The sequence below is a fragment of the Suricata suricatta genome, chromosome 12, assembly GCF_006229205.1.
Source record: "Suricata suricatta isolate VVHF042 chromosome 12, meerkat_22Aug2017_6uvM2_HiC, whole genome shotgun sequence".
Lineage (NCBI taxonomy): Eukaryota > Metazoa > Chordata > Mammalia > Carnivora > Herpestidae > Suricata > Suricata suricatta.
Genome location: NC_043711.1, coordinates 91,161,054 through 91,188,117, shown reverse-complemented (window position 1 = coordinate 91,188,117; position 27,064 = coordinate 91,161,054). Strand labels below are relative to the sequence as shown.

At 39.1% G+C, this 27,064-nt stretch overlaps 1 protein-coding gene across 2 annotated transcripts in view; it reads right to left on the bottom strand.

Annotated features, from left to right (window-relative positions):
• The window catches only part of PKIG (cAMP-dependent protein kinase inhibitor gamma), a 99,013-nt gene that overhangs the window by 41,070 nt on the left and 30,879 nt on the right, over nucleotides 1–27,064 (bottom strand). The window lies entirely within an intron of this gene.

Here is a 27,064-nt window from a genome sequence, read left to right as displayed (position 1 = left end):
TTATTTTTGCCCCCTGCTAACGAAACTCATTAGAAGACAAATAGGAAGGTCTTCAAGATAATCTTTATATTAACCCCACTTTTTAAATTCAGGAGAAAAGTGCTGGTAAGGGTGAAGGAAAGAAACATGTTTACACACAGAGGGAATGTAAACTATTTTAGAAAATTTCTGCTGGTCAATTGGTAATATTTGGTCAATATATGACCGAAGACTTTAATGCATGTAATTCTGATCCCACAATTCTAATTCTAGGAATTGAAAGAATATCCTCAACATTCAGACTTTAGCTAAAATGTCCTCTTGAGGACTTTCCCAACCACTCAACCACCCAACCTAAGGTAACTGCCCATCTACCTATCACATCACTTTCTTTTAGAAGTGTGCATGGCATGCTATTTTTCTTGTTCATTAATTTGTGTACTGTTCACCTTCACTGTGACTCCCCCCTCCCGCACTGAAGTGTTAGCTTTATATGAGGAAGGACCCAGTGTGTCTAATGCACTGCTCTTCCTATGTCGTGGACACTAGTCAGGGATGTTATACACATCATCTCATTTAATCCTCACAAGCCATGTGAGGTTTCTGGTATTATCCCATTTTACAGATGAGCAAACTGAGGCACAGTTTAAGTCTAGTGAGTGGCCAGCAAGTGGCGAACATTGGCATGTATGGCCATGAAGCCCAGGATCCTCACCACCGCTCTCAAAATGAACCAAAAGTTTCAATGTGCACACTTTCTCAAGCAGTATAGTTTTGGGAATTTATCCTGTGGACATAACCAGACAAGAGCAATAGCTAGTTACAGCTTTATTTACTGTAGACTGCTTCCAGAGGCAAATATTGGAAATATGTTTAGGCAAGTTATCAGTTAGCTATCAGCCTCAAATTTACCGTCTGGTAAACAGGGGTCCCCATTCAGAGACACTGTAAAAATTTAATGAGACAAAGCTTTACAGTACTTGGCTCGTAGTCACCGTTTTATCGTTGTTGCTATACGCATTTAAATCTCTAAAAGGATATATATCAAAATGTTACCAGAGGCCACCTCTGAACAGGATTATGGTGGGGGAGGGATTTCACGAACTAATTGTGTACTTCCCACACTGTTCTAATTTTTGTAAAATTCATACTGATGTCACAGTCGTCAAATATATTACTACCTTTTTAAAAAAAAGATGAAGAAACGGTTAAAAAACTTGGAGAAGGAAACTCAGTTTATGGCACAGTGAGGGAAACTAGTTTTATAGATCTCAAAATAAAAATGTCCCTCCTCTTTGGTTCTATGTAAGAACAAGATCTTCAGCGTGCTTATAGGTCCTACCCCATTTGCAAAGGCCTACATTTGCAGTGAAGTCAGGGAGATTCTTCATAAGAACACGAACGTACGGAATTTAAGATGGATTCAAGAAATTTTAAAAGATGTTAAAATATAGATACAGAAAGGGAAAAAAAGAATCATAGCCACATCTGTTTTCCAAAGACAAAAGCTGTCAAATGGGAGGCCCTCTTGGCTACTGGTCACCTTTTTGAGTTCAGCCATGCAAAAGTAACAGAAATAAAAGCTGAAGGTTGCCAAGTAGCTGTACACAATAAAGAAAGAAGAACTGAAGTCCCAGGGGGAAATCTGTGACAAAAGGGAAGGAACAAGGAGGCAGGGAGATGCCAGAGGTTGGGATTCTTCTGCCATGTGATGCCTTTCTGGGGCTCCCAAATTACCAGCAAAGCTGATAACATTTACAAATGCTTTTTGTGAGTGTATTCTGTGTTCCTGTCAGAAACCAGGAAGAAATTGACTTTCAATTCTGAAACTGACATGTTGAGAAAACAGAGGAAGAGGAGGCAGAGATGACCCAGAGGACAGAAGCCACACCTTCACCCCCAAGGAATCTGCAGAATCTTGGGGAAACTTTGGACTTTTACAGGGCAAGAAACAAGGGATCAAGCTGACCTTATCTAGATCTTAGAGAGCTAACACATCAGGGTTACACATGGTTTATTTATCAAGAGGGATCAAGAAACAAGTTGATATGTGTGTGGGCACAAAAACAAATTACGCTTCCACACCACTGAAAAGCTTTTCACAATTTGTGTGATGTTACCAGCTCATTTTAGATCACAAATTCCTTTGAGAATGTGATGAAAAGTAAGAAGCTGCTCTTTAGAAAATGCATTATCTTTGAATGCACACAATTTCAAGAGGTCCGTGGAACCTGGGGGGAAGCCATCTCCAGGACTCTCACTGTAGGGAAACTGCAACAGATGTAGCTTGTTGTCCCCAATGGGTACCTTGCAGTTTAAGAACACTGCTGGCATTCATTCATTTATAAGCATTTGTTGGAGACCTAATACACCAAATTCTGAAGGTATAAACACAGATGCAATGTGATCCCTGTACTCACCGAGTTATTGTAAACTGAGGGAAGGAAAGAAAACAGACCACTACAATAGGGTCGGATAAGTCAGACCGTATGCTTCAGGGTAACCTCACCCCTCAACTTCCTTTTTGGCCCCGGGTCTTACTAACTACAAATGCAACAACAGATGGAAGTGAGTGATGAGAGTATGGAGCACAAGTGGAGGAAGGCAATAAGAGGCCAAGACATTGGAGCCACTTTAAATAGCCAGCCTGCTTTTCTGTGCACTTTGATTTCCCTCTGTGTCTGCACAAAAACATCTCCAAAAGAAGAGAGCTCTTTTCTTTAATAAACAATAAGTAGCCATGGATTTTTTTTAAATGCCACTTTAAGAAAAAGGAATTAACAAACTAAAAGATTGTTCCAAAAAACTCACCTATGCTAGGAGAAGCCCACAACCCACACTGCTGGTTTGCATGGTTAGATCAACAAGTACTTACTGAGCTCTGAAATGAATCATGCCTGATGTCTGCGTCACATAGGAACTTTCACACAGGTAGTCTCATTTCTTCCGCAAAGCATCTTGTTGTAAATGTGGATTCAAGGGCACAGTGATTTGGTAATTTACAGCTTGTAAATCCTTCAGCCAAAGTCAAATACAGATCGGCCTACCTTTCCCTAAACTCACAGGGGAAAAAAAACCCAAACAATAGCAGCAACAGAAACAGGAAAAGCAGGGGAGGGAATAGCCTTGAGGGAGAGAGTGGAGAGGGGATGTCACCGCAGCACCAGTAAAAAGCAGATGCTCCTGAGAGAAAATCCTGGCTCCCTCCCCCATTTATGAGCTACGTGACCTTGGGCAAATCCCTTAACCTCTCTTAATTCTGTATCTCACTTATAAAATGAAGAAAATAATAGCATCTCATCTGAATGTAGGAGGTAGAGGGAAGAACAGGAGGTAGAGTGTAGTGCTGGGGTGCCAATTTCTTCCTCTTTTACAGAGGAGAGTTAAGAGGTACAAAGTGAGTGGATTAAGGCTGACTGCCATTTTAACTATCATGATGGATTACATATATTTAACAAATAATTATTAGATATTTAACTAACATGATGGATTACATATATTTAATAAAAAACAACTTGCCTCCCCAAACACCTCACATGATGGCATATTTGCCATCACCCTAGCAAATATGCAAATACACGCCTGAATTAAAAACAAGCCAGCATGGGAAGTTTTCTGAGGTCTTATAAATAAGAAGCACAATCAAGTGAGAGGAGCTAAGCACCAGAGCTTTTAAAGACAACTGTCATTTAGGAATACAGAGCTACTTTTCAAAGTTAATAGTCTAAAAGCACAAAGAAAAAATACTTATGTGCGTGTATATAGATCTTATTTGTAATTTTGGAGGGAAACATCACAATTGCTAAAAACCATTAAAGTAAAAACCAAGTGGCTTTCCCGAGAAAGCCTGGGTGGGTGAGGAGGGAGTTTTTTTTTCTTCTTCTTTGTAACTTTCTGGACTACCTGTTTATTTTTTGTGTACATGTATCACTCTTCTGGGGCACCAGGGTGGCTCAGTCTGTTAAGTGGTCTGAGTCTGGATTTTGGCTTGGGTCATGATCTCAGGGTTCTGGTATCGAGTCCTGCATCGGACTCCATGCTGAGCGTGGAGCCTGCTAAAGATTCTAAAATCCCCCCCCTGCCCCTCTCCCCTGCTCATACTCTCTTTCTCTCTCTCTCTCTCAAAAAAAAATAATAATAATATCGGGCATTGGGTGTCGGTCAAGCATCTGACTTTGCTCCAGGTCATGATCTTGTGGTTTGTGAGTTCAAGCTGCCTCTCGGGCTCACTGCTTTCAGCACAGAGCCTGCTTGGGATCATCTCTCCCCTTCGTTCTGCCCCTCCCCTGCCTGCCTGCACTCTCTCTCAAAAATAAACATTAAAAAAATAATAAAATCAATAAATAAAAGGAATTACTTTTCTAATTTTTGTTAAGGCAAAGGAACAAAGGTTGGTGGAACTCTGCCACCACCAACCATAAAATATAGTAATGGGATGAATAACATAAGTATAAATTTCAGAAGAAAATAAATGACTCTTAAGATGACTGGAGTAGGTATTCTGCTTTAAATGTACCTTATCAATGATTTCTTTTGAATGATAACACCTGGTGTTGTGGAGAAAAGGGAAAATATAAGTTAAGAATAGAAAGTGGTACAACAATCCTAAAAGGAAGGCAACTTGATAACACAGACTCAAGTCCTTAAAATCCTACATGCATGAGGGTGCACGAGAACTCTCGGTACTTTCTGTTCCATTTTGCATGAACCTAAAACTGGTCTAAAAAATACAGTTTACTGGGGCACCTGGGTGGCTCAGTCAGTTAAGCCTCTGACTCTTGATTTTGGCTCAGGTCATGACCTCCCAGAGTTCCTGAGTTCAAGCTCCGCATAGGGCTCCATGCCGAGTGTGGATTCTTTCACTCTCTCTTTCTGCCTCTTCCCTGCTCTCTCATTCTCTCAAAATAAATAAACTTAAAAAATAAAGTTTACTGATTAAAATACATATGTACAGGGATGCCTGGTGGCTCAGTCAACTAAGTGTTCAACTTCAGCTCAGGTCAGGATCTCATGGTTCGTGGGTTAGAGCCCTGCATGGGGCTCTGCTAACAGGGTAGAGGCTGCTTGGGATTTTCTCTCTCTCCTTCTCTCCCTGCCCCTCCCCAAGTCATGCTTTTTCTCTTTTGCAAAATACACACGCGCGGGCATGTCCTTTGACCAGGTCATCTCATTTCTAAGAATTTATCCTGAAGAGATCATTATGGGATGTGTGCAAAGGCTGGACTCAGGCTGCTGATTTTACCAGTGTCCTGAAGACTGAGAAACTGAAAACAATCCTAAAAGTTCACAATTAGAGAGTGGCAAAATACATTTTGGTACATCTATAGGATGGATTATTATGCAATCACAATGTGATGCTATAAAAGGCTATCTAATGAACATGAGAAAAATAGTCACATTTTAATGTTAAGGTGTATATAATAGGTGCTCATGTTTGTAAAAGGGAAAATAGTATTTTGTATAAAAAAAGAATTGATGTATCAATCAGTAATGCTGTCGATAATTTTTATTTTCTTCTTTCAGTTTGTTGGCATTTCAAATGTTTTTGGCAAAGCATTCTTCTTAAATAAAAATATAATATTCTATAAAGAGAAAACATATAAAAAGTTATATTTTAAGTTCCTATGGGCAATACATACCAAGTAAAGAAAGGGAAAATAAGAGAAAAAAAATGAGGACTTTTATTTATTTAAATTTTTTAAATTTGTTTTATTTATTGTTGAGAGACAGAGAGAGACAGTGCGAGCAGGGGAGGGTCAGGGAGAGAGGGAGACACAGAATCCAAAGTAGGCTCCAGGCTCTGAGCTAGCGGTCAGCACAGAGACAGATGCGGGGCTCGAACCCACAATCATGACTTGAGCCGAAGCGGGAAGCTGGAAGCTTAACCGACTGAGCCACCCAGGTGCCCCAAGGAGGACTTTTAAAAAGCAAAATGGAGAAGAGAGAGAAGGGGGCAGGATCCTGTGGTAAGTGCCCTGGGCAGCCTCTGAGCTCCTCAGCCAGAGGCTTCCTTCCAGACATTTGATGAGAAAATCACAGAGAAAGGACCCCAGGGTTTTCTTCTCACTTCCCATGACTGATCACATTGCTCCTGGCCGGTGGATCGTAATCGGGCATCCAGTAGATTTGAGTACAATGAAAGATTAGATCAAAACAAGGCTATTAGTCCACAGAACTAAAGGTAACTTCAAACTAATACGCACCAATGCCATAATTTATAATAAACAGAGACTATTTATTAAAGAATGGCAAAGAGGCTATGGTGTCCACAGATGGAAATTCTTAGCCAGGAAAAAATTCCAGGCCTAAAGCAGAGCAGTCTTTGAGACCAGGCTTGCGAAAGATAAAAAGGGACTCTTCCCTCCCCCTCGGAGAGAACTGAGGCTGTGGAACCAGAGATAAGAAGCCTCTGTAGATACTTATGTTGAAGTTTTAAAAACTCCCAATAAGGAAAACAAAAAGAAAGATGATGTGCTTGAAGATTAATTTAAACAGCAACAAACTGGAAAATAAACAAAAGTAGACCGGCTGCCTCTGTTAGGGGAACTGGAGGAAGCGGACCGAAAAGCTCAACAGTGTGAATTTGAAAGAAGAAAATCAGGTGAGGGCAGTAACATGAGTGTAAGAGTTGCCATAGGGAGGCAACGGAGCTGCGAGCACGGACAACCCCCACCTGCAGACCTGGGAGGACCCGAGCCACCTGGAAAGCACCAGCGGCCATTTTATTGCAGGCCAGATAACAGATCCAGGCGCCACCAGGACCGACGACCCCCACTCTCAATCTGGACTGTCTCAAACTGGAAAGCCTCACCATGGAATTCCAGCATCCCCCTCCCCACCGAAGCGAACAGCCAATCGAATCCTGCCACCGTCCAAAGATGCCCCTACGTGGCTATCTGCCCACCTGAGATCAAATCCGGAACTCCTGCACCCATAAAACACCTTGCCCTCCCGTACCAGGCACGACTTCCCTGACTGCCCGCTCCAGAGTCACGGAACCTCGCCAGGGAATTGCAGACTCCAATAAAGGCCTTCTTGGCTCCATAACTGGGTCTCTGTCTTTCCTCTCGCCTCTGCCTCCATCTATCAGACCTTACAATGAGGACATCTCCATCCTGTGAATCCCTTCACAGGAGAGCCAGGCTACTAATAGAAGACTTCAGTGTGGACTAAATATACTGTCTGGGCTCAAAAGAGAACAAAGTTACGCCTGAATCATGGTCCCTGTAATTCTTGTGCACCCATCTACTAACTCCATATACGCAAATATCAACAAGGATTATCCTGATTTAATTTGGCTTAACTTCCAGGAAAGACAGAGCTCTCAAGCACTTGTCAGCATCCACAAGTTTCCGGCCACATCCCCAAATTATCTCCATGTCATGGCAGAGAGTACTGGACTCCTATCAAGAGAATCCTCTCTGAGCTGGAGATCCCATCGTCTAAAGCTGAGGGCTAAAAGAGGCACGCAACAGAGCAAAAGACAAAACAATCAAGTAAAATAATTATATAAGTAGAGCCCCTCGGCGGAGGCAGTGAAGACCAGCTGGCAGTGCTGAATGCTGCGCTTATGAGTAAACGCCTGCATTCCACCTGAGGCTTTTGACGGAAGGGGCTGGAATGTCCGAAAGGAACCCTGAGGAGAACATCGTGTAACTCCGGAAGCTACACGAGGCCCATTATGAATGTCGGAGCACGGAGTCCCAGTCCCTCAGGACCCCGTGACGCAGAGTATCTCTGAACAAGTAACTGATAAGGAACTTCCACAGCAAGTAACTCCTGTTACAACTGTTCAACTCTTTAGCAACTGCAGACAATGTGCAAACAGGGGACTAAGGTGCATTACAGGAACACTGCATTTACCAAAACAAGTGGCAGGCCATAATTTGCCGATTCTTGCACTAGATGATGGCACGCTGGTCATTGATAGCATAAAATGAAGTGTTTTTAAGATAATCACCTAGAGTCATCTGAAGAAAAGTGCATATTGAAGGCGAAGCTATTTCAAGCTCAGTAGTTGTTGCTCTAGACCGAGGGACACATGAGGAATGTAAAGATCATTAATTGCCTAACTGCATCTAACTGTACTGGAGACCTTACATGAAATTATGAGCTCATGTCACAGGGCTGCTCTGGAGCAGAGTTTCTAATGTCCAATATCTAATGCCATTTGTGCTGAAGTGAGTCAAGGAAGCAGTGGTGTTTTCCCTGAACAATCTCCTTTAGTGTGGTTGGGCATTTTTTATGGAAACACTGTCTCTGTTTGAGTCGTTTCCAGCTGTGTAACATTCAAACCCAGATCGATCAACTTCCTGGGGACTATGTAAACTATCTTTCTGCTTAAACCAGCTAGAGTGGACTTCATCCTTTGCTGCTAAGAACGCAGACACAGGCTACCAATAAGCACCTCTTAGTGGATTAAGTGTCCGACTTTGGCTCTGGTCATGATCTCACGGTCCCTGAGACTGAGTCCCATGTCAGGCTCTGGCTGACAGCATAGGAGCCTGCTTGGGATTCTCTCTCCCTCTTTTTCTGCCCCTCTCCCTAGCTCATGCTCACTCACTTCTCTCAAAATAAATGAATAAACATGAAAAAGCACCTCTATCAGAGAACCCAGCACAGTACATAATGATTATCTGTGATATTTCTCTCTCCCTTACTTGATGGATAAAGTATTTTACTCATCTCCATAGCCCCGACCACCCTAGCACAATGTCTGGCAAAATAGAAGGCACCTAATAAGTAAAGGCAGATAAATAGAAACACACACACACACACACACACACACACACACACACACACACAGGGAACATGAAAACTGTGGCTTCAGAGTGGTGAGCCGTTTCATTTTTAAATGATGTAATATATTCTCCTAAGTGCCTCAAAGTTAATATCATCCATCAAAGACCAAGCAGCACAGTAGTATTTATAGGGACCACAAGACCTAACGAAGAAAAATGATTTCTATTCTCTTTATTTCCATTGATAAATTTGAACTGAATTCAAAGGTTTCAAAGGTTTCTATGTTGATATTGGAACAATGACAGGAATGTGAAATCATGATCAAGAAGGTGTGTTTCGTCCTGTGCTCACAATGTGTCTTATAAAGTAATACATGGATGGAGAGTTACAGAAAATTAAAAAAAAAAAAAAAAAATCACTGGATGAGATGGGTTTGGGACCAGGCAAACACAATCAGAAAGGAAAGCCCTTGGAAGCAACAATCATAAAAATAATGACTAGAATTCACTGTATTTCATGCTATATCACAATTTAGAGAGCTTATAAATGAAATGAAGCTGTGCCTTTCATGACATCAGGAAACAGCCACTTCTGATATCAAGACTCTATCAGATCTCTCTCTCCCAGAGTCCAAATTCATCTCTCCATCTACGTAAGAAAGGTAAGGTTAATAACCAGAGTCTTACACCTCACACAAAAAATAACTTCTGATGGATCTATAGATTTAAATGCAAAAATATCAAACCATATAAGTACTAGAAAAAGACATGGCACAACATTTTATAGTCTCACAATGGGGAAGGTCTTTCCAAATATGAAATAAAACCCAGAAGTCATTAAAAAAAAAAACTGATAAATTTTACTATGGATAAATAAAAATATTCTGCATGGCAAAAATCATGATCAGCAAAGTAAAAATCATAAGTCAAAGTGGGAAAAATTGTATTTCACAGCATGAACAAGCTATTTCCTTAATCTATGAAGAGTTTCTACAAACTGATAAGATAAAGACCAACAACCTAAGGGGGAAATAAGCTCAGAATAGGAATAGGGAATTTACAGAAATAGAGATACATATGGCTCTGGATATATGAAGAGTATTCAATCTTAGTTAATCTTCTGTTTTTCATCTACTATTGGAGAGGATCAAAAAGTCTAACACAGTGGTGTTCAAAAACAGGCATTCGCATCCTCTGCCGATATAGTCACACACTGGTATAGTATCATTTGGCGATCAACTTAAAAAGCCACACATCCCCTGCCTTGGCAAATTCACTTTTAGGAATTTATTGTAAAGGCATACTTTCAAAAACATGAAACAGGCACTCATTGCAGTAAAAGATTAGAAATAATCTAAATATTGATCCATGAGAGAAAGGTTAAATAAATCAAAGTACTTCCAAACAGAAGCCTGTGCAGCCATAATCATTTAGATAGACAATGATAGCAATTTAGTGATTTAAAAAAATTCCAAAATATACATATTTTATGGCACTTCATGCAGAACAATATCAACAGTATACTTACCTATTTTGTAATAAAAGAAATAAATATGCATATTTACTTTTATATGCAGGGACTATCTCTGGGATGCATGAAAAACTGGAAACAGTGGGTCTCTCTAGGTAGCTGAAGGGTAAGGAACCCCAATTTGATTCTGATTGTTTTATTTCTTAAATCCCATCTAATCTAGAATAGCACCCATGCCTTATGAAGAGCTGATATTTCCATAGCAGTGAGATTTCTAATACTTGCAACAAGACCTCTCTTTTTATGTGAGTGCTCTTTCATGTCTCTCAAAATTTCATAATTTTCTCCAGAGGGAACTTCCGTTTTTGATGCTGCTGTAGAGAGAATCTTTTAATTTTTTTTAAATCTTTATTTATTTTTGAGAGAGAGCAAGCAGGGGAGGAACAGAAAGAGAGGGAGACACAGAATCTGAAGCAGGCTCCAGGCTCTGAGCTGTCAGCACAGAGCCCGATGCAGGGCTCGAACCCATGAACCGCGAGATCATGACCTGAGCCGAAGTCAGATGACTGAGCCCCCAGGCAACCCAAGAGTATCTTTTAAAATTTAACTTTCTATTTGTAGCTGGTATACAGAAACAATATGTGCTGAATATGGATTGTGTATCCAGTAAACTTGTAAAACTGTTATTAACTTTAATAATGTACTTATAGAATTTTTATAATTTCTATATAAACAACCATGTTATCATGTAAATAATAGGTCATTAATTTGTCCTTTCCAATTCTTTTATTTTTCTTGCCTAACTGCAATTGCAAGAACTTCCAAGAAATGTTGAATAGATGTAATAATAATAGAGCAACTCTGGTGAAAACTTCCTCAAAGGGAAAACTCACCATTATGTGTAATGCTTGTTGTATATGTTTTATAGTTCTCTTTACCAGATTAAGGAAGCTCCCTTCCTATTTTCCACCTATTCCGAGGGAGCTACAGTTGTTGCTGCTGTTTTAATCAGGAATGGATGCTGAATTTGATCACATAACCATGAGTTTTTTTATTTTAATCTGTTAGTAAATTACGCTAATTGAGTCTATGGTATCAAACCAACCTTGCATTCCAGGTATAAACCCAACTTGGTCATGATGTATTATGCTTTTCAAGTACTAGGTGTTAAAATGGAGAAGAGCTGAGGTTCTACACAACAGCTAGTATTAATAGTAGGACATACAAGTAACAACGGCTCCAGATGATTCCAAGCTCTCACTCTGAGTCTTCCCAGCTGGGGTCCCAAACAAAATGGAGCAGAGACAGGCTACCCCCATTGTACCCTGTCCAAATTCCTGACCCACAGAATCTCTGATATAGAAAATGGCTATTTTAACACAATTCTGGTTAGTTTCTTACACCACAATAGTAAGTGAAAAACTGGATTCTGCTTTGCTAATATTTAGTTTAGGATTTTCCACATCCGTGAATAAAATAGCCTGTGACTTTTCCTCCCTCACAATGTTACTGTCAGGTTTTTGTTTTGTTTTGATAATCTTTTTCTATTCTCAGAAAGAGTTTGTATAATACTAATTCTTTCTCTTTTAAATACCTGATATAACTTGCCAGTGAAGCCATCCAGACTTAGAGTTTTCTTCGTGGCAAGGTTTTTAAGTTGCTGATTCAATTTTTATTAATAGTTATATTACTAATAAACTTACCAATTCACTAAATTTCCAAAAATTTTGGCATAAAATTATTCATTATATCTTATTACCTTATTAATGACTATATGATCCCCCTTTTCACTCTTGATATTATTTATCTGTGCCCTTTCTTCCTTTCTCTCTCTTCCTCCTGCCTTCCTTCTCTTAACCAACCTCATCAGAGTAAATACTTTTTATTTATCTTTTCCAAGAACCAAGCTTTCATTGATAGACTATATTATATACTTGCTTTATATTTCATTCATTTCTACTCTTCTTATTATTTCTTTGTCTTTGTTTTCTTTAGAATTATTTTGCTGTGCTTCTTCTGATTTCCTGTAATAGATGTTTGCTTGGGGCACCTGGGTGGCTCAGTCAGTTGAGCATCCAACTCTTGATTTTCACTTGGGTTATGAACACAGGATCTACCCCTGCACTGGACTCTGGGCTGAGCATGAAGCCTGCTTGGGATTTTCTTTTTCTCCCTCTGCCCTTCTTCCCCACTTGTATGCTGGCTCTCTCAAAAAAAAAAAAAAAAAAGAAAAGAAAAAAGAAAAAGAAAAAAAGACAGATGCTCGCTCGCTTTTTAGCCTTTTTTATTTCCTAATATATGCATTTTGGGCTATATACTTTTGAATCTGTGAATTCACATCTTTTAACATTTCTGGGAAATGCTCAGCTATTACCTCTTCAAATACTGTTTCTGTACCATTGCTCTTCTCGCTCTAGGATTCCAGGTAAATGTTTATGAGACCTTCTCAATGGATTCTCCTTAACTCTCTTACCATCTCTTCTATATTTGGCATATTTTTGTCTCTTGATGGCTCATTCTGGATCATTTTCTCCTAACCTATCTTCTAGTTCACTAATTCTCTTCTCAGTGATTTTAAATCCACTGTGTTCTTGTTTCTGATTATTATATATTTTTAGTTTTACAATGCCACTTTGAATCTTTTTCAAATCTGTTGTCATTTTTGACAGTGTACAGTTACTTATGATATTTCCATTCTTGGCTTCTACTTCTATTTACATCATAAATGTGTTGTTTTATAGTCCATGTCTGAACTTCCAATATCTCATGAGTTTGGGGATGCTTCTGCTGTGTACTGTTTTAGTTCTTTTCATGGGTGTCTTGTTTCCTTGTGAACCTCATTTTTTTCTATGAGCTGATCGTTATGTAACAAATTATTTAGAGGACTATTTTGATATCCAGGATAACATCTTCCTTTAGAAGGGATTTTCACTTGCTTTGCCACTTGCCTGATGGCACTACAGCTTCAGACCATCAAGATTAAAGTCTCCCCAGAAGCTTTGTTTGCACGGCTATCTGAGAGCTGGTTTAGTTCAAAATCCCACTCATGTCCTTAGGGGTCCCATTCAAATTGTAAAGGTGGTTTAACTGAGTCCCTATCCTTGACAGGCAACAAGCTATGAATTCTATCCTTACAAATGAGGCCACCAAAAGTACAGATTAACTACACAGATGCTTTTTCAGGATAAACAAATGCCTTCAGAATGAAAATGGCTTTAGGCTTACCTCTCTTAACTTTTACCTCTCTTGGCTAGGCTCACCTCTCTTACAATCCTTTAATATCTTCTAAACTTTTTGAAGCTTTCAGGAAAATGTTTTTATATCTTGTGCAGCTTTCTAAATTATCATCAGCAGGGCTGATTCAAATGACCTAGTCTGCCTTCACTGGAAAGTAGAATTCCCACCACATACCTTTCAAGAAACTTAGGAATTCTGTACCATACAATAGTATTGTCTATTAAAATAAACAAATACAACAAACCTTTAAAAGATAGATAAAATGATGAAAGGATCCAATATTGAAGAAAACGTAAACATGGAAAGGAAAAAAAATAAAAGAGAAGTTGATTATTTTTTGTATTTCACAGAATGTCTGCAGGAATATCTTGGGTATTGATGAACATATCAGCCTCTTTTTGAAAAAAATTTTTTTAATGATTATTTACTTATTTTTGAGAGAGAGAGAGCATGAGTGGGGAAGGGGCAGAAAGAGGAGACACAGAATCTAAAGCAGGCTCCAGGCTCTGAGCTGTCAGCACAGAGCCCGACGTGGGGCTCGAACCCACAAATGTTGAGATCATGACCTGAGCCAAAGTCGGAGGCTTAACTGACTGAGCCACCCAGGCACCCCCAAAAACTTCTCTTAATATATGTACTGCTTGGTAAAAGTTGAAATTCTATACTCCAACCACTTGCACTTGGTTTTCCATTTGTTTTGACACTTGTGGTTTTTATGGAGTACTTGGTTATAAATAACCTTGTATCTTATAAATGAAAAGAAAGCCAGTTTCCCTCTGTAGAATGTAAACTAGTGCAAACTTCTAAGGATGAACTGGCAATATTCATCAAATTTTTAAACATACATATCCTTTGATATAGCACAGTCTTCGACTAAGAATTAATTTCACAGATACACTTAAACAAAAATTCACAAAGACAAACTAATTTTCTATGAAAGTTTTTTTTTTTTTGCTAGTGAAAAACTGAATATGACAACCTGAATATCTACCAAGAAGTAGCTGGTTAAATAAAGTATGGCATGTTTATATAAAAGAACACTACTGCAATGGAAAGTCATCATTTTTTAAGCTATTCAGCATTCACCGGGCTCCTCCTATTTGGAGGTACTCCCCGACTTGGACTCTGAATCATATACCAGTGACGCAGAGACAAAGGTCCTGAGCATGCTAGCGCAGTGATGGCAACATACGGCCTGGCCGCTTTAGCTAAAAGAGGCTCATTAAGCCTATTACTTTATGGTTCTCAGGCTTGCCTTGGTCCTGACCATTTTCCAAACTTTGTCCTACATCCCTCCAGTACATTCTTTGTTTTCTATCACTTGAAGCCAAAAGGTTTGTAGCTGATACAACCATGAAGTTGTTTAAAAGAATAAAATGGATCTATGTGAATACTAGTGGCAGAACAGTACCAACAATATGAACTCATTTATATAATTTAAAAGTATCTAGATCTAATATTTCTGCTTGGAGATACACAGTTTCTGGAAGGATTATCTAGGCAATTTATAATGGTTACTTCTAGAAATGAACCACTTATAAATTTTTATTTTAAGAAAGAGTTTATTTTAAAAAGGAAAACAAAAGCCCGAGGAGATAGACTGTTCTGAAGTTGAGATACACAGAAATCTCTAAGTGCTTATTCTTATAGAGGCCTATTCAGAGCCAAAGCCCATTAACATTCCTTGGGAGACTGGTGATAAGGAATAATTTTAAGTGGCAGGGTGACATGTACAAAGCAGGATTTAGATACAACTTTGGCAGAAGGAGTCCCACCAGAAGGATGCATTAAAGTAAAGAGAGGCTAGAAAAAGGCAAACTGGTTAAACTGGAAGAAATATGAGCTTGGACTGGAGAGTTGGCAGTAGGAATGGAATAGAAGGAAATTGGGTAAAACACAAGATGGTTTTATATCTCACTCAAGCACCTGCTGAAAGTCTACTACTGAATGCCTAACAGAGGGCAAAAGGAATCTGAACTTTACCAAAACTAACCAACCAAACAAATTATATGTAGTCTATTTAAGTCTCCATTCTCTTGTAAAATGGAGAGAATAAAATACCCAATTTATTAGACTATTATAAGGATTAAAGGAAACTATGCATATAAAACATACTAAATCTTCCATAAATGTTAATTACTACTAGTGCTACTATTACTAGAACTAATACAATGGAGAGGATGACAATTTAAATAGCAAAAATGATACAAAGCAGTGTATCTTTCAGAAACATAACTACATTATGGAATGGAGTATCATATTCATACTGCTATATTAAAATATTGTGGGTCATTTAAAGACTGAAACTTCTGTTCCTAATAACTCCTGGTTTTACAGGGGTCTCCTAAAGAAAGCCAGTCAACATTTAAAAAACAGAGAAGTTCCTAGCCCCTCTGCTGTGCTAAGGCTCCTTCTGAATTCTCTTGCAATCTAAGACATGGAAAGTCTTAGGAATCCAAAGTAGCACCACACCTCATGTTCACATTCTATACTTGGCTACAGTTCTTTGAGACCAAGGTATAACAGTCTAGTCTCTTTTAAACATTCAGTGTTCAGTCAAGGTTGAGGAATTGACTGGTAAAATAATATAAAGAAATGTAAAGGCCAATTTCATTAAGTAGAGATTATTCTAAATACACTGAAAATCCCAATAAAATAATTTTATTTGTGACTCTAACAAGACAGATAAGATTCATGGCCCCCTTCTAAAATTTAGAAGTAAGATAATGCTAGATATATACAACCCCTGAAATTTATTTTGGAACTGCAAATAATCCTAGAAGGCTAGAGGACAAACCAGCTTGGCCAAGTTAGAGACTTTTATTATACAATCATAAAAATAATGCGTGAGGCCTTCTGAATAATAGGGCATATTCAAAGACTTGGCAGAAAGGAAACATGCAGGAGACTGAAACCCACACTGCCACTATGATCTCACATCCTAATTTGAGATAATTAGTAAAAATTAACTTTCTCAAATCTATACTCTGCTGTAAATGAAAACATGTTATTCTTGGAATCCAAATTTAGTATAATCTTTACAAACTTAATACTATTAGCCAAAATGTCTAATTTAACTTTTGATTATCATATAGAGGGACAAGGTATTTATCAACTGAAATATATGTGACAAACTTTTTTTAAAACTTGGAGATTTAGCTAAATGAGGACAAAAAAATAAAAGATTATCTTAGGCAGTAAAGAATGTAGTTAACAGTAAGCAGTCAACAACAAATTTTAAAACTGGTAGAAGTCTCTAATATTCCTTCTAACCCTTGGGTTCCGTAGGATGGATTTTTTTTTAATTTACTTTTTAAATTTACATCCAAGTTAGTTAGCATATAGTACAACAATGATTTCAGGATTAGATTCCTTAATGCCCCTTACCCATTTAGCCCATCTCCCCTCCCACAACCCCTCCAGTAACCCTGTTTGTTCTCCATATTTAAGAGTCTCTTTTTTGTCCCCCTCCCTGTTTTTATATTATTGGTGCTTTCCTTTCATTATGTTCATCTCTTCTGTGTCTTAAAGTCCTCATATATTTGTCTTTCTCTAATTTCGCTTAGCATAATACCCTATAGTTCCGTCCACGTAGTTGCAAATGGCAAGATTTCATTCTTTTTGATTGCCATGTAATACTTCATGGTGTGTATGTGTATGTATATATATATACACATCCATACCACATCTTCTTTATCCATTCATCCATTGATGGACATTTGGGCTTTTTCCATACTTCGGCTATTATTCAGTTATACACATTGGGGTGCATATAATCCTTTGAAACAGCACACCTGTTTCCCTTAGATAAATACCTAGTAATGCAATTGCTAGGTCATAGAGTAGTACTATTTTTAATTTTTTGAGGAACCTTCATACTGTTTTCCAGAGCGGCTGCACCAGTTTGCCTTCCCACCAGCGGTGCAAAAGAGATCCTCTTTCTCCGCATCCTCGCCTTAATATAATGTTGTTGCCTGAGTTGCAAATGTCAGCCATTCTGACAGGTGAGAGGTGGTGTCTCATTGTGGTTTTGATTTGTATTTCCCTGTTGATGAGTGATGTTGAGCATTTTTTCATGTGTCAGTTGGCCAAATGGAGGTCTTCTTTGAAGAAGTGTCTATTCATGTCTTTTGCCCATTTCTTCACTAGATTATTTGTTTTTTGGTTTTGTTGAGTTTGATAAGTTCTTTATAAATTTTGGATACTAACCCTTTATCTGATATGTCATTTGCAAATATCTTCTCCCACTCCATTGGTTACCTTTTATTTTGCTGATTATTTCCTTTGCTGTGCAGAGGCCTTTTATTTTGATGAGGTCCCAACAGTTCATTTTTGCTTGTTTCCGTTGCCTCTGGAGACGTGTTGAGTAAGAAGTTGCTGTGGCCTTGTCAAAGAGGTTTTGGCCCATTTTCTCCTCGAGGATTTTGATGGCTTCCTGTCTTACATTTAGGTCTCTCATCCATTTTGAGTTTTATTTTTGTGTATGGTGTAAGTAAGTGGTCCAGGTTCATTTTCCTGCATGTCGCTGTTCAGTTTTCCCAGTACCACTTGCTGCAGAGACTGTCTTTATTTCATTAGATATTCTTTCCTGTTTTGTCAAAGATTAATTGGCCATATGTTTGTGGGTCCATTTCTGGGTTCTCTGTTCTGTTCCATTGATCTGAATGTCTGTTTTTGTGGCAGTACCATACTGTCTTGATGATTACAGGTTTATAATACAACTTGAAGTCCGTGATTGTTAATGCCTCGTGCTTTGGTTTTCTTTTTCAAGACTGTTTTTGGCTATTCCGGGTGCGAGATGGATTTCATCAGTATTTTCTTGTTATAAAAACATATGGGAGTGACATCAGCGAACTAGCAGAAAACGAGTGTTGTATCACCCTTCCCTCAAAAAACGGTAATTTTGACAATCACCCAAGAATAAGAATATCTTTACAGAGGTCCAGGAATCCAGCGGAAAATTTTCAGCATGTTGTCAGAGGGGAAAAAACCCTAAGAATGGACTCACTGAAGAGGGTAAGAGGAACAGTTCTGCTTTACCTGAATCATACCTCCCACACCACAGCACAGCTCCGGGCCCAGAGAGACCTTCTGGCCCATGATTTCCCCCATGAGGAAAAGTGAGTGTTTGTGAGTGAGAGCCCAGTTTCCCTAGCTCTACAAGATATTGTCAAAGAGGCCCACTTCTTTCTCACTCCATCCAGAAGACTGATGTTTCTACATGACCCTGGGGTGGGGGTGGGGGGCGCTTAGAGAACAGCAGTTAGGGTTCTGGTAGGGCATCAAATGGACACAACACAGATCACACTACCTCTTCATGGACTCCATCAGGAAGTCGGCCCATAAGCCTCCAGAACACCTTGCCTTAAGACCGCCCCCCCCCCCACCAACTGGCCCATGGGTACTCACAATGCCCCATGAGCCTCATCCACAGCCACACCATTCCATGGCTGGCTCTAGGTAAGGATCCTGAGGACGGTGAGTGCAAGCCTTTGCGGATGGTAGTGAGCACGTGCAAAAAGCTGGCCTGACTCTATGGAATTCAGAAAAAAATCACAAACAGAACCACCCAAAGAAAATCAAACAAGAGGCTGTCAGCACCAGGTCTGGCTTTACAGGATTGAGAGAAGGCATATGTCTTTAAGAATTCCTCCCCATGAGGGAACAAGAAGTGTGGAGGAAATGCATCCATAGAGAAAGTCTGAGAAAGCCTCAGAACCCCTAGTCAGGTGAACAGAAGTGGATTCTTTCCTGAGGCCAGTCAGTAAACACTAGACGAGGCGATTGCTTCTTCAAATGTAAACAGAACAATGTAAATCTTCAAGGACATGTAAAATCAAGGAAACCTGACATACCAAAAGTACACAATAATTCTCTAGTAACCGACCCCAAAGAAATGGAGATTTGTGACCTGCCCAATAAAGAATTCAAAATAGTTGTTTTAAGGCAGCTAAGTGAGCTGCAAAAAACACAGAGAGATATTCAATGAAATTATGAAAATGATACATGAACAAAATGAGAATTTTAACAAAGAGACAAATCATAAAAAAGTACCAAAGAGAAATTCTGGAGCTGAAGAATATAATGAATGAATACAAAATGCAATGGAAAGCATCAATAGCAGATTTAATCAAGCAAAGGAAAGAAGTTGTGATGTCAAAATTAATTTGAAACTATGCAGTCTCAAGGGGAACAAAGAAAAGAGAATGAAAAAGAGTGAAGATAGTCTATGTAAATTATGATATTTCATCAAGAGGAAAAAAATCTACATATTATTGGAGTCACAGAAGGAGAAGAGGGAGAAAGGGGCAGAAAGCTTATTTGAGAAAATAATGTAAGGAGAAATTTGGATGTCCAAGTTCATGAAGCTCATAGGTTCCCAAAAGGTTCAACACACAAAAATCTTCTCCAAGATATATTCTAAAACTGTTTAAAATGAAAGACAAAGAAAGAATTTTAAAAACATCAAGAGGAAAACAGTTCTTCGCATACAAGGGAATCTTCATAAGGCTATCAGCAGATTTCTCAGCAGAAACTTTACAGGCTTGGGGTGGCTGGGTGGCTCAGTTGAGTGTCCAGCTCTTGGTTTTGGCTAGGTCATGACCTCACAGTTGGTGGGATCTAGCCCTGTGCTGGGCTCCATAATGACAAAGCAAAGCCTGCTTGAGATATTCTCTCTCTCTCTCTCTCTCTCTCTCTCTCTCTGCCTGTTCTCCCCCACTTGTACACACACACACATTCTCTCTCTCTCTCTCTCTCTCTCTCTCTCTCAAAAAAAAGTGTTATCCCTCAAAAAAAAAAAAAAAAAAAGAAAGAAAAAGTACGACCAGGGTTAATAGAAGGAAGGAAATATCAAAGATCAGAGCAGAAATAAATGAAATAGAGACCAGAAAAACAAAAGATCAGCAAACTAAGAGCTGTTTTTCTGAAATGATAAAAGTGACAAACTTTTAGCTAGAAATGAAGAAACAAAAGAAGTATCAAATAAAATCAGAAATGAAAGAGGAGACAGTACAACTGATATCACAGAAAGGCAAAGGATCGTAAGAGAATACTATCAACAACTATACACCAATTTGATAAAACTGAAGAAATGGAAAAATTCCTAGAAACATATAACTGACCACTACTAAATCATAAAGAAATAGAAAATCTGAACAGACTAATAATGAGTAAGGAGGTTAAATTAGTAATTTATAACCTCCCAACAAAGAAAAGCCCAGGTCCTGATGGTTTTACTGGAGAATTCTACCACAAACTTTAAAGAAGATTTAATACTAATCCTTCTCAAACTCTTTTGAAAAAGCTGAAGAGGAAGGAAGATTTTAAAATCATTTATGAGGCCAGCATATCAAAGCCATACAAAGACACTATAAGAAAATTCTAGGCCGATATACCTAATGAATATAGATGCAAAGATCTTCAACAAACTATTAGCAAACTGAATTCAAAAGCACAATAAAAGATCATATACTGTGATCAAGATGAATTTATCTATGGGATGCCAGAATGGTTCAACAAATACATATCAATGTGATCCACCATATTAACAAAAATGAAAGATAAAAATCATATCATTTCAATAGGTACAGAAAAATATTTGACAAAATTCTTCCTTTCATTACAAAATCTCTCACCTTTGTGGCACCTGGGTGGCTCAGTCAGTTAAGCATCCGACTTTGGCTCAGGTCATAACCTCACTGTCCCAGTTCCCAAGTTGGAGCCCTACCTTGGGCTCTGTGCTGACAGCTCAGAGCCTGGGGGCTCTTTCAGATTTTGTGTCTCCCTCTCTGTCTCTGCCCCTCCCCTGCTAATGCTCTGTCTCTCTCTCTGTCTGTCTCTCTCTCAAAAATAAACATTAATAGGAGGAGCAAGATGGCAGAGAAGTAGGGAGCTCTATAATTTTCACCCACCTACATCTATCAAACTAAGAAGGACTGAAGCCACAATACTCTGATCTGCAGGAGTGAGGGGAAAACACACAGAGTCCACAAAGAATACAGCCTCATAGATGCCCAAGTGAGTGCTGGGAAAATAAAATTGGGCCGGGCGGAGGCTCAAAGGGGAGGGAGCCCTCCTAGTGCAGGGTCGCAGAGAGCTGAGGGGAAGAGAAAGAGAGGCTGAAAATGCTCATAGAGCTGTCTCTAGAGAAGAGAAAAACCTCAGCCCAGGAGGGAGAGGGATCCTGGCATCCCATCTACAACCACTGGGTGCAGGGAGAGAAATCCATCCCTTTTAGCTGGCGCATTTTCCTTGAGCTCAGCATGCCAATTCCATGCGGAGCCAGGAGAAAACTACTTCCCAACTCCCCCAACTCAGTCCCAGCTAGGAAGCCGCGTCCTGCAGTACATCTCATCTCAGGAGACAGCATTAAAGTGCATGGACTGGGATGTGGAAACGAGGCAGGGCTTGGAAAATACAACTTGGCCAGCCTGCAGCACAGGGAGATCAGACTCAAAAGAGTGGCTTGCAGTGCTTGGTTCGAGAAGGGATTGGGGTGCCGCCATTCTTCTCCCCACAACCACCAAGGTGGGGCCTTGGGGAGCAGCCAGCAGGACCTGCAATGGAGGTGAGACCGACCTACACCAAACCACGCCCATCTGCATGGAGAGCTGCCTTTTTTTTTCTTTTTTCTTCTCCCCCCCCCCCCCCCCCCCCGCTGCACTGCTGTGATTAGATCAAATCTTGCTAACCAGATATGTTTTCTCTTATCTTATTCATATCTCTCCTATGTCTCCCCGATGCTAGTTTCACACTTTTAGACTTTCCTTTGTCTTTTGTTGTTTTTGTCCCTCCCTTTTTATTCGTTCCCCTTTTGGTTTGCTTGTTTGATTTGTCTGTGCATTTGCATGCTTTTGTTCCCTGTGTGTTTGTCTGTCTGTTTTCCTTTTCAGGGCTACCTTAAGAAACAAGCCAAGTCCCAAATATCACTGAGTAGAGAAATAAAATAACCAAAGGCAGAACAATAGAAACTGAGAGACAACATTAAAAGAACACTTCCTGAACGGACAGGCCCTGGACAGTCAATGAGCCTCCTTTAATATAGCAATGTAAGTGCAGAGTGCATAACGAGCTTTTAAAACTGACAAGAGGGGCACCTGGGTGGCTCAGTCGGTTAAACCTCCGACTTCAGCTCAGGTCAGATCTCATGCTTGTGGGTTCGAGCCCCACATCAGGCTCTGTGCTGACAGCTAGCTCAGAGCCTGGAGCTTGCTTCCGGTTCTGTGTCTCCTCCTCTCTCTGCCCCTCCTCCTCTCATGCTCTGTTTCTCTGTGTATCAAAAAATAAATAAAACAATTAAAAAAAAACTGACAAGAGACAGAAAGCTAGCCAAAATGACGAAATGGAAGAACTCTCCTCTAAAGAAATTCCATGAAGAAATCACAGCCACAGAACTGCTCAAAACAGATATAAGCAATATAACTGAGCAAAAATTTACAACAACTGTCATAAAATTAATCACTAGGCTTGAAAAAAGCATGGAGATCATCAGAGAAGCTATTGATACAAAGACTAGGGACCTTCAAAATAGCTGTGACAAGTTAAAACATGCTATAAATGAGGTGAATAATAAAACGGAGGTGGCCACTGCACGGAATGAAGAGGAAGAGAGAAGGATAGGTGAATTAGAAGACACAATTATAGAAAAAAAAAGGAAGGCTAGAAAAAAAGAGAGAAATTGATCTAGGAGAACAAAAGGAGAATTTGAGACCTGAGTGATATAATCAAACGGAACAATATCTGTATCATAGGAATTCCTGAAGAAGAGGAAAGAGAAAAAGGTCCTGAAGGGGTGTTTGATCAAAGTATAGCCAAGAACTTCCCCAACCTGGGGAAGGAAACAAACACTGAAGTCCAAGAGGCACAGAGAACTCCACTCAGATGTAACTTGAATTGGCCTTCAGCATGACATATCATAGTGAGACTGGCAAAACAGAAGGATAAAGAGAGAATTCTGAACACAGATAGGGATGAAAGGGCTCTAACATACAAAAGGAATCCTATCAGAGTGGTTACAGACCTATTTACTGAAACTTGGCAGGCCAGAAAGGAATGGCAGGAAATCTTCAATGTGATGAACAGGAAAAATATGCAGCCAAGAATCTTTTATCCAGCAAGCCTGTCATTCAGAATAGGAGAGAAAAAGGTTTTCCCAAATAAACAAAAACTGAGAGAATTCATCAAGAATTCAGGAAATCCTAAGAGGGACTCTATGAGGGAAATGTTGCAAGGAATACAAGGTATCAGAGATACCACTACATACATTAACCCTACAGAGAACACAATGAATGTAAACCCATATTTCAATAATAACACTGAATGTAAATGGACAGAATACTCCAATCAAATGACACAGGGTAGCAGAATGGATAAAAAAAACAAACTCCATCTATTTGCTGTCTATAAGAGATTCATTTTAGACCTGAAGATACATTCAGATTGAAAGTAAGGGGATGGAGAAATATCTATCAGGCAACTGGAAGTCAAAAGAAAGCCGGAGTAGCCATACTTATATTGGACAAACTGGACTTTAAAGTAAAGGCAATAATGAGAGATGAAGGACATTAAATAATAATTACAGGGTCTCCCCATCAGGAAGAGCTAAGAATTATAAACATCTACGCTCAAATTCAAGAGCACCCAAATACATAAAACAATCACAAACAGAAACAATCTTATTGATAAGAATGTGCTAATGCAGGGGATTTTAATACTCCACCTACAGCAATGGATAGATTGAACCAGACAGAAAATCACTAAAGAAACAATGGGCCTGAACGACCCATTAAATATATCTATCAATTCCATTTGATAGATATATTTAGAATTACACATCCTGAGGCTAGGGAATTTACTTTCTTCTCGAGGGCACACGGCACATTCTCCAAGATAGATCACATACTGAGTCATAAAGCAGCCATCCATAAATATAAACAAATTAAGATCATACCATGCACACTTTCGGATCACAATGCTATGAAACTTGAAATCAATCACAGAAAAAAGTCTGGAAAACCTCCAAAAATGTGGAGGTTAAAAACCACCCTACTAAAGAATTGGGCCAAGGAGACAATTAGAGAAGAAATTTAAAAATATATGGAAACAAATGAAAACTAAAATACAACAATCCAAACTCTCTGGGACACAGCAAAGGTAGTCCTAAGAGAAAAGTATGGTGCAATACAGGCCTATTTCAAGAAACTAAAAAAACGCAAACTCAAAATCTAACAGAGCACGTAAAGGAACTAGAAGGGGAGCAGCAAGAGCACCCCAAGCCCAGCAGAAGAAGAGAAATAATAAAGATCAGGGCAGAAATAAACAATATAGAATCCAAAAAAAAAACAGGTGAACAGATCAATCAAACCAAGAGTTGGTTTTTTGAAGAAATAAACAAAATTGAAAAACCTCTATCCAGGCCCCTCAGAAAGAAAAGAGAGAACACCGATATAGATAAAATCATGAATGAAAATGGATCTATTACAACCAATTCCTCAGAAATACAAGCAATCATCAGGGAATACTACGAAAAATTATATGCCAACAAACCGAACAACCTAGAGGAAATTCCTAAACACACATGCACTACTAAAATTCAAATGGGAAGAGATAGACCCATAACCAGTGAAGAAATCGAATCAGCTATCAAAAATCTCCCAACGAATAAGAGCCTGGGGCCAGATGGCTTCTCTGGGGAATTCTAACAGACATTTAAGCAGAGTTAATACCCATTCTTCTCAATCTATTTCAAAAAAATAGAAATAGAAGGAAAAGTTCTGGACTCATTCTACAAAGCCAGCATCACCTTGATACCCAAACCAGACAGAGACCCAACCAAAAAAAGAGAACTACAGGCCAATATCCTTAATGAATACAGATGCAAAATTACTCAACAAGATACCAGCAAATCGAATTCAACAGCATATAAAAATAATTATCCATCATGATCAAGTGGGATTCATTCCTGGGTTACAGGGCTGGTTCAATATTCGCAAATCAATCAATGTGATACATCACGTTAACAAAAGAAAAGATAAAAACCATATGATCCTGTCGATAGATGCAGAAAAAGCATTTGAAAAATACAACATCTCTTCTTAATAAAAACCCTCGAGAAAGTCAGGATAGAAGGAACTTACTTAAACTTCATAAAAGCTGTTTATGAGAAGCCCACAGTTAATATCAACCTCAATGGGGAAAAACTGAGAGCTTTCCCCTGAGATCAGGAACAGGACAGGGATGTCTACTCTCATCACTGTTGTTTAACATAGTGCTGGAAGTCCTAGCATCAGCAATCAGACAACAAAGGGAAATAAAAGGCATCAGAATTGGCAAAGATGAAGTCAAACTTTCACTTTTCACAGATGACATGATACTCTACATGGAAAACCCGACCAACTCCACCAGAAGCCTTCTAGAACTGATGCATGAATTCAGCAAAGTCACAGGGTACAAAATCAACATACAGAAATCAGTTGCCTTTTTATACACCAATAATGAAGCACCTGAAAGAGAAATAAAGAAACTGATCCCATTCACAATTGCATGAAAAACCATAAAATACCTAGGAATAAACCGAACCAAAAATGTAAAAGACCTGTATGATGAAAGCTACAGAAAACTTATGAAAGAAATTGAAGAAGACACAAAGAAATGGAAAAACATTCCATGCTCATGGATGGGAAAAATAAACATTGTTAAAATGTCATTATTACCCAAAGCAATCTACACATTCCATGCAATCCCAACCAAAATTTTACCATCATTCTTGTCAAAGCTAGAACTATCCTAAAATTTGTATGGAACCACAAAAGACCCCAAATGACCAAAACATATTGAAGAAAACCAAAATGGGAGGTATCACAATCCCAGACTTTAGCCTCTACTACAAAGTTGTCATCATCAAGACAGTATGGTATTGGCACAAAAACATACACACAGACCAATGGAATAGAGAACCCAAAACTGGACCCACAAATGTATGGCCAATTAATCTTTGACAAAGCAGGACAGAGTATCCAATGGAAAAACGACTGCCTCTTTAACAGGTGGTGGTGGGAGAACTGAGCAGCAGCATGAAAAAGAATGAAACTAGATCACTTTCTTACACCATACACAAAAATAAACTGAAAATGGCTGAAGGACCTGAATGTGAGACAGGAAACCATCAAAAAAACCATAGAGGAGAAAGTAGGAAACAACCTCCTTGACCTCAACCACAGCAATTTCCTACTCAACACATCCCCAAAGGCAAGGGAATTGGAAGCAAAAATGAACTACTGGGATCTCATCAAGATAAAAAGCTTCTGCACTGCAAAGGAAACAATCAAGAAAACTAATACGCAACAGACAAAATGGGAACAGATAGTTGCAAATGAGTTATCAGATAAAGGGCTAGTATCCAAAACCTACAAGGAACTCACCAAACTCCACACCCAAAAAACAAATAACCCAGTGAAGAAATGGGCAGAAGACATAAACAGACACTTCTCCAAAGAGGACATCCAGATGGCCTACAGGCACATGAAACAAATGCTCAACATCACTCATCATCAGGGAAATACAAATCAAAACCATACTGAGATACCACCTCACGCCAGTCAGAATGGCTAAAATGAACAAATCAAGAGACTATATA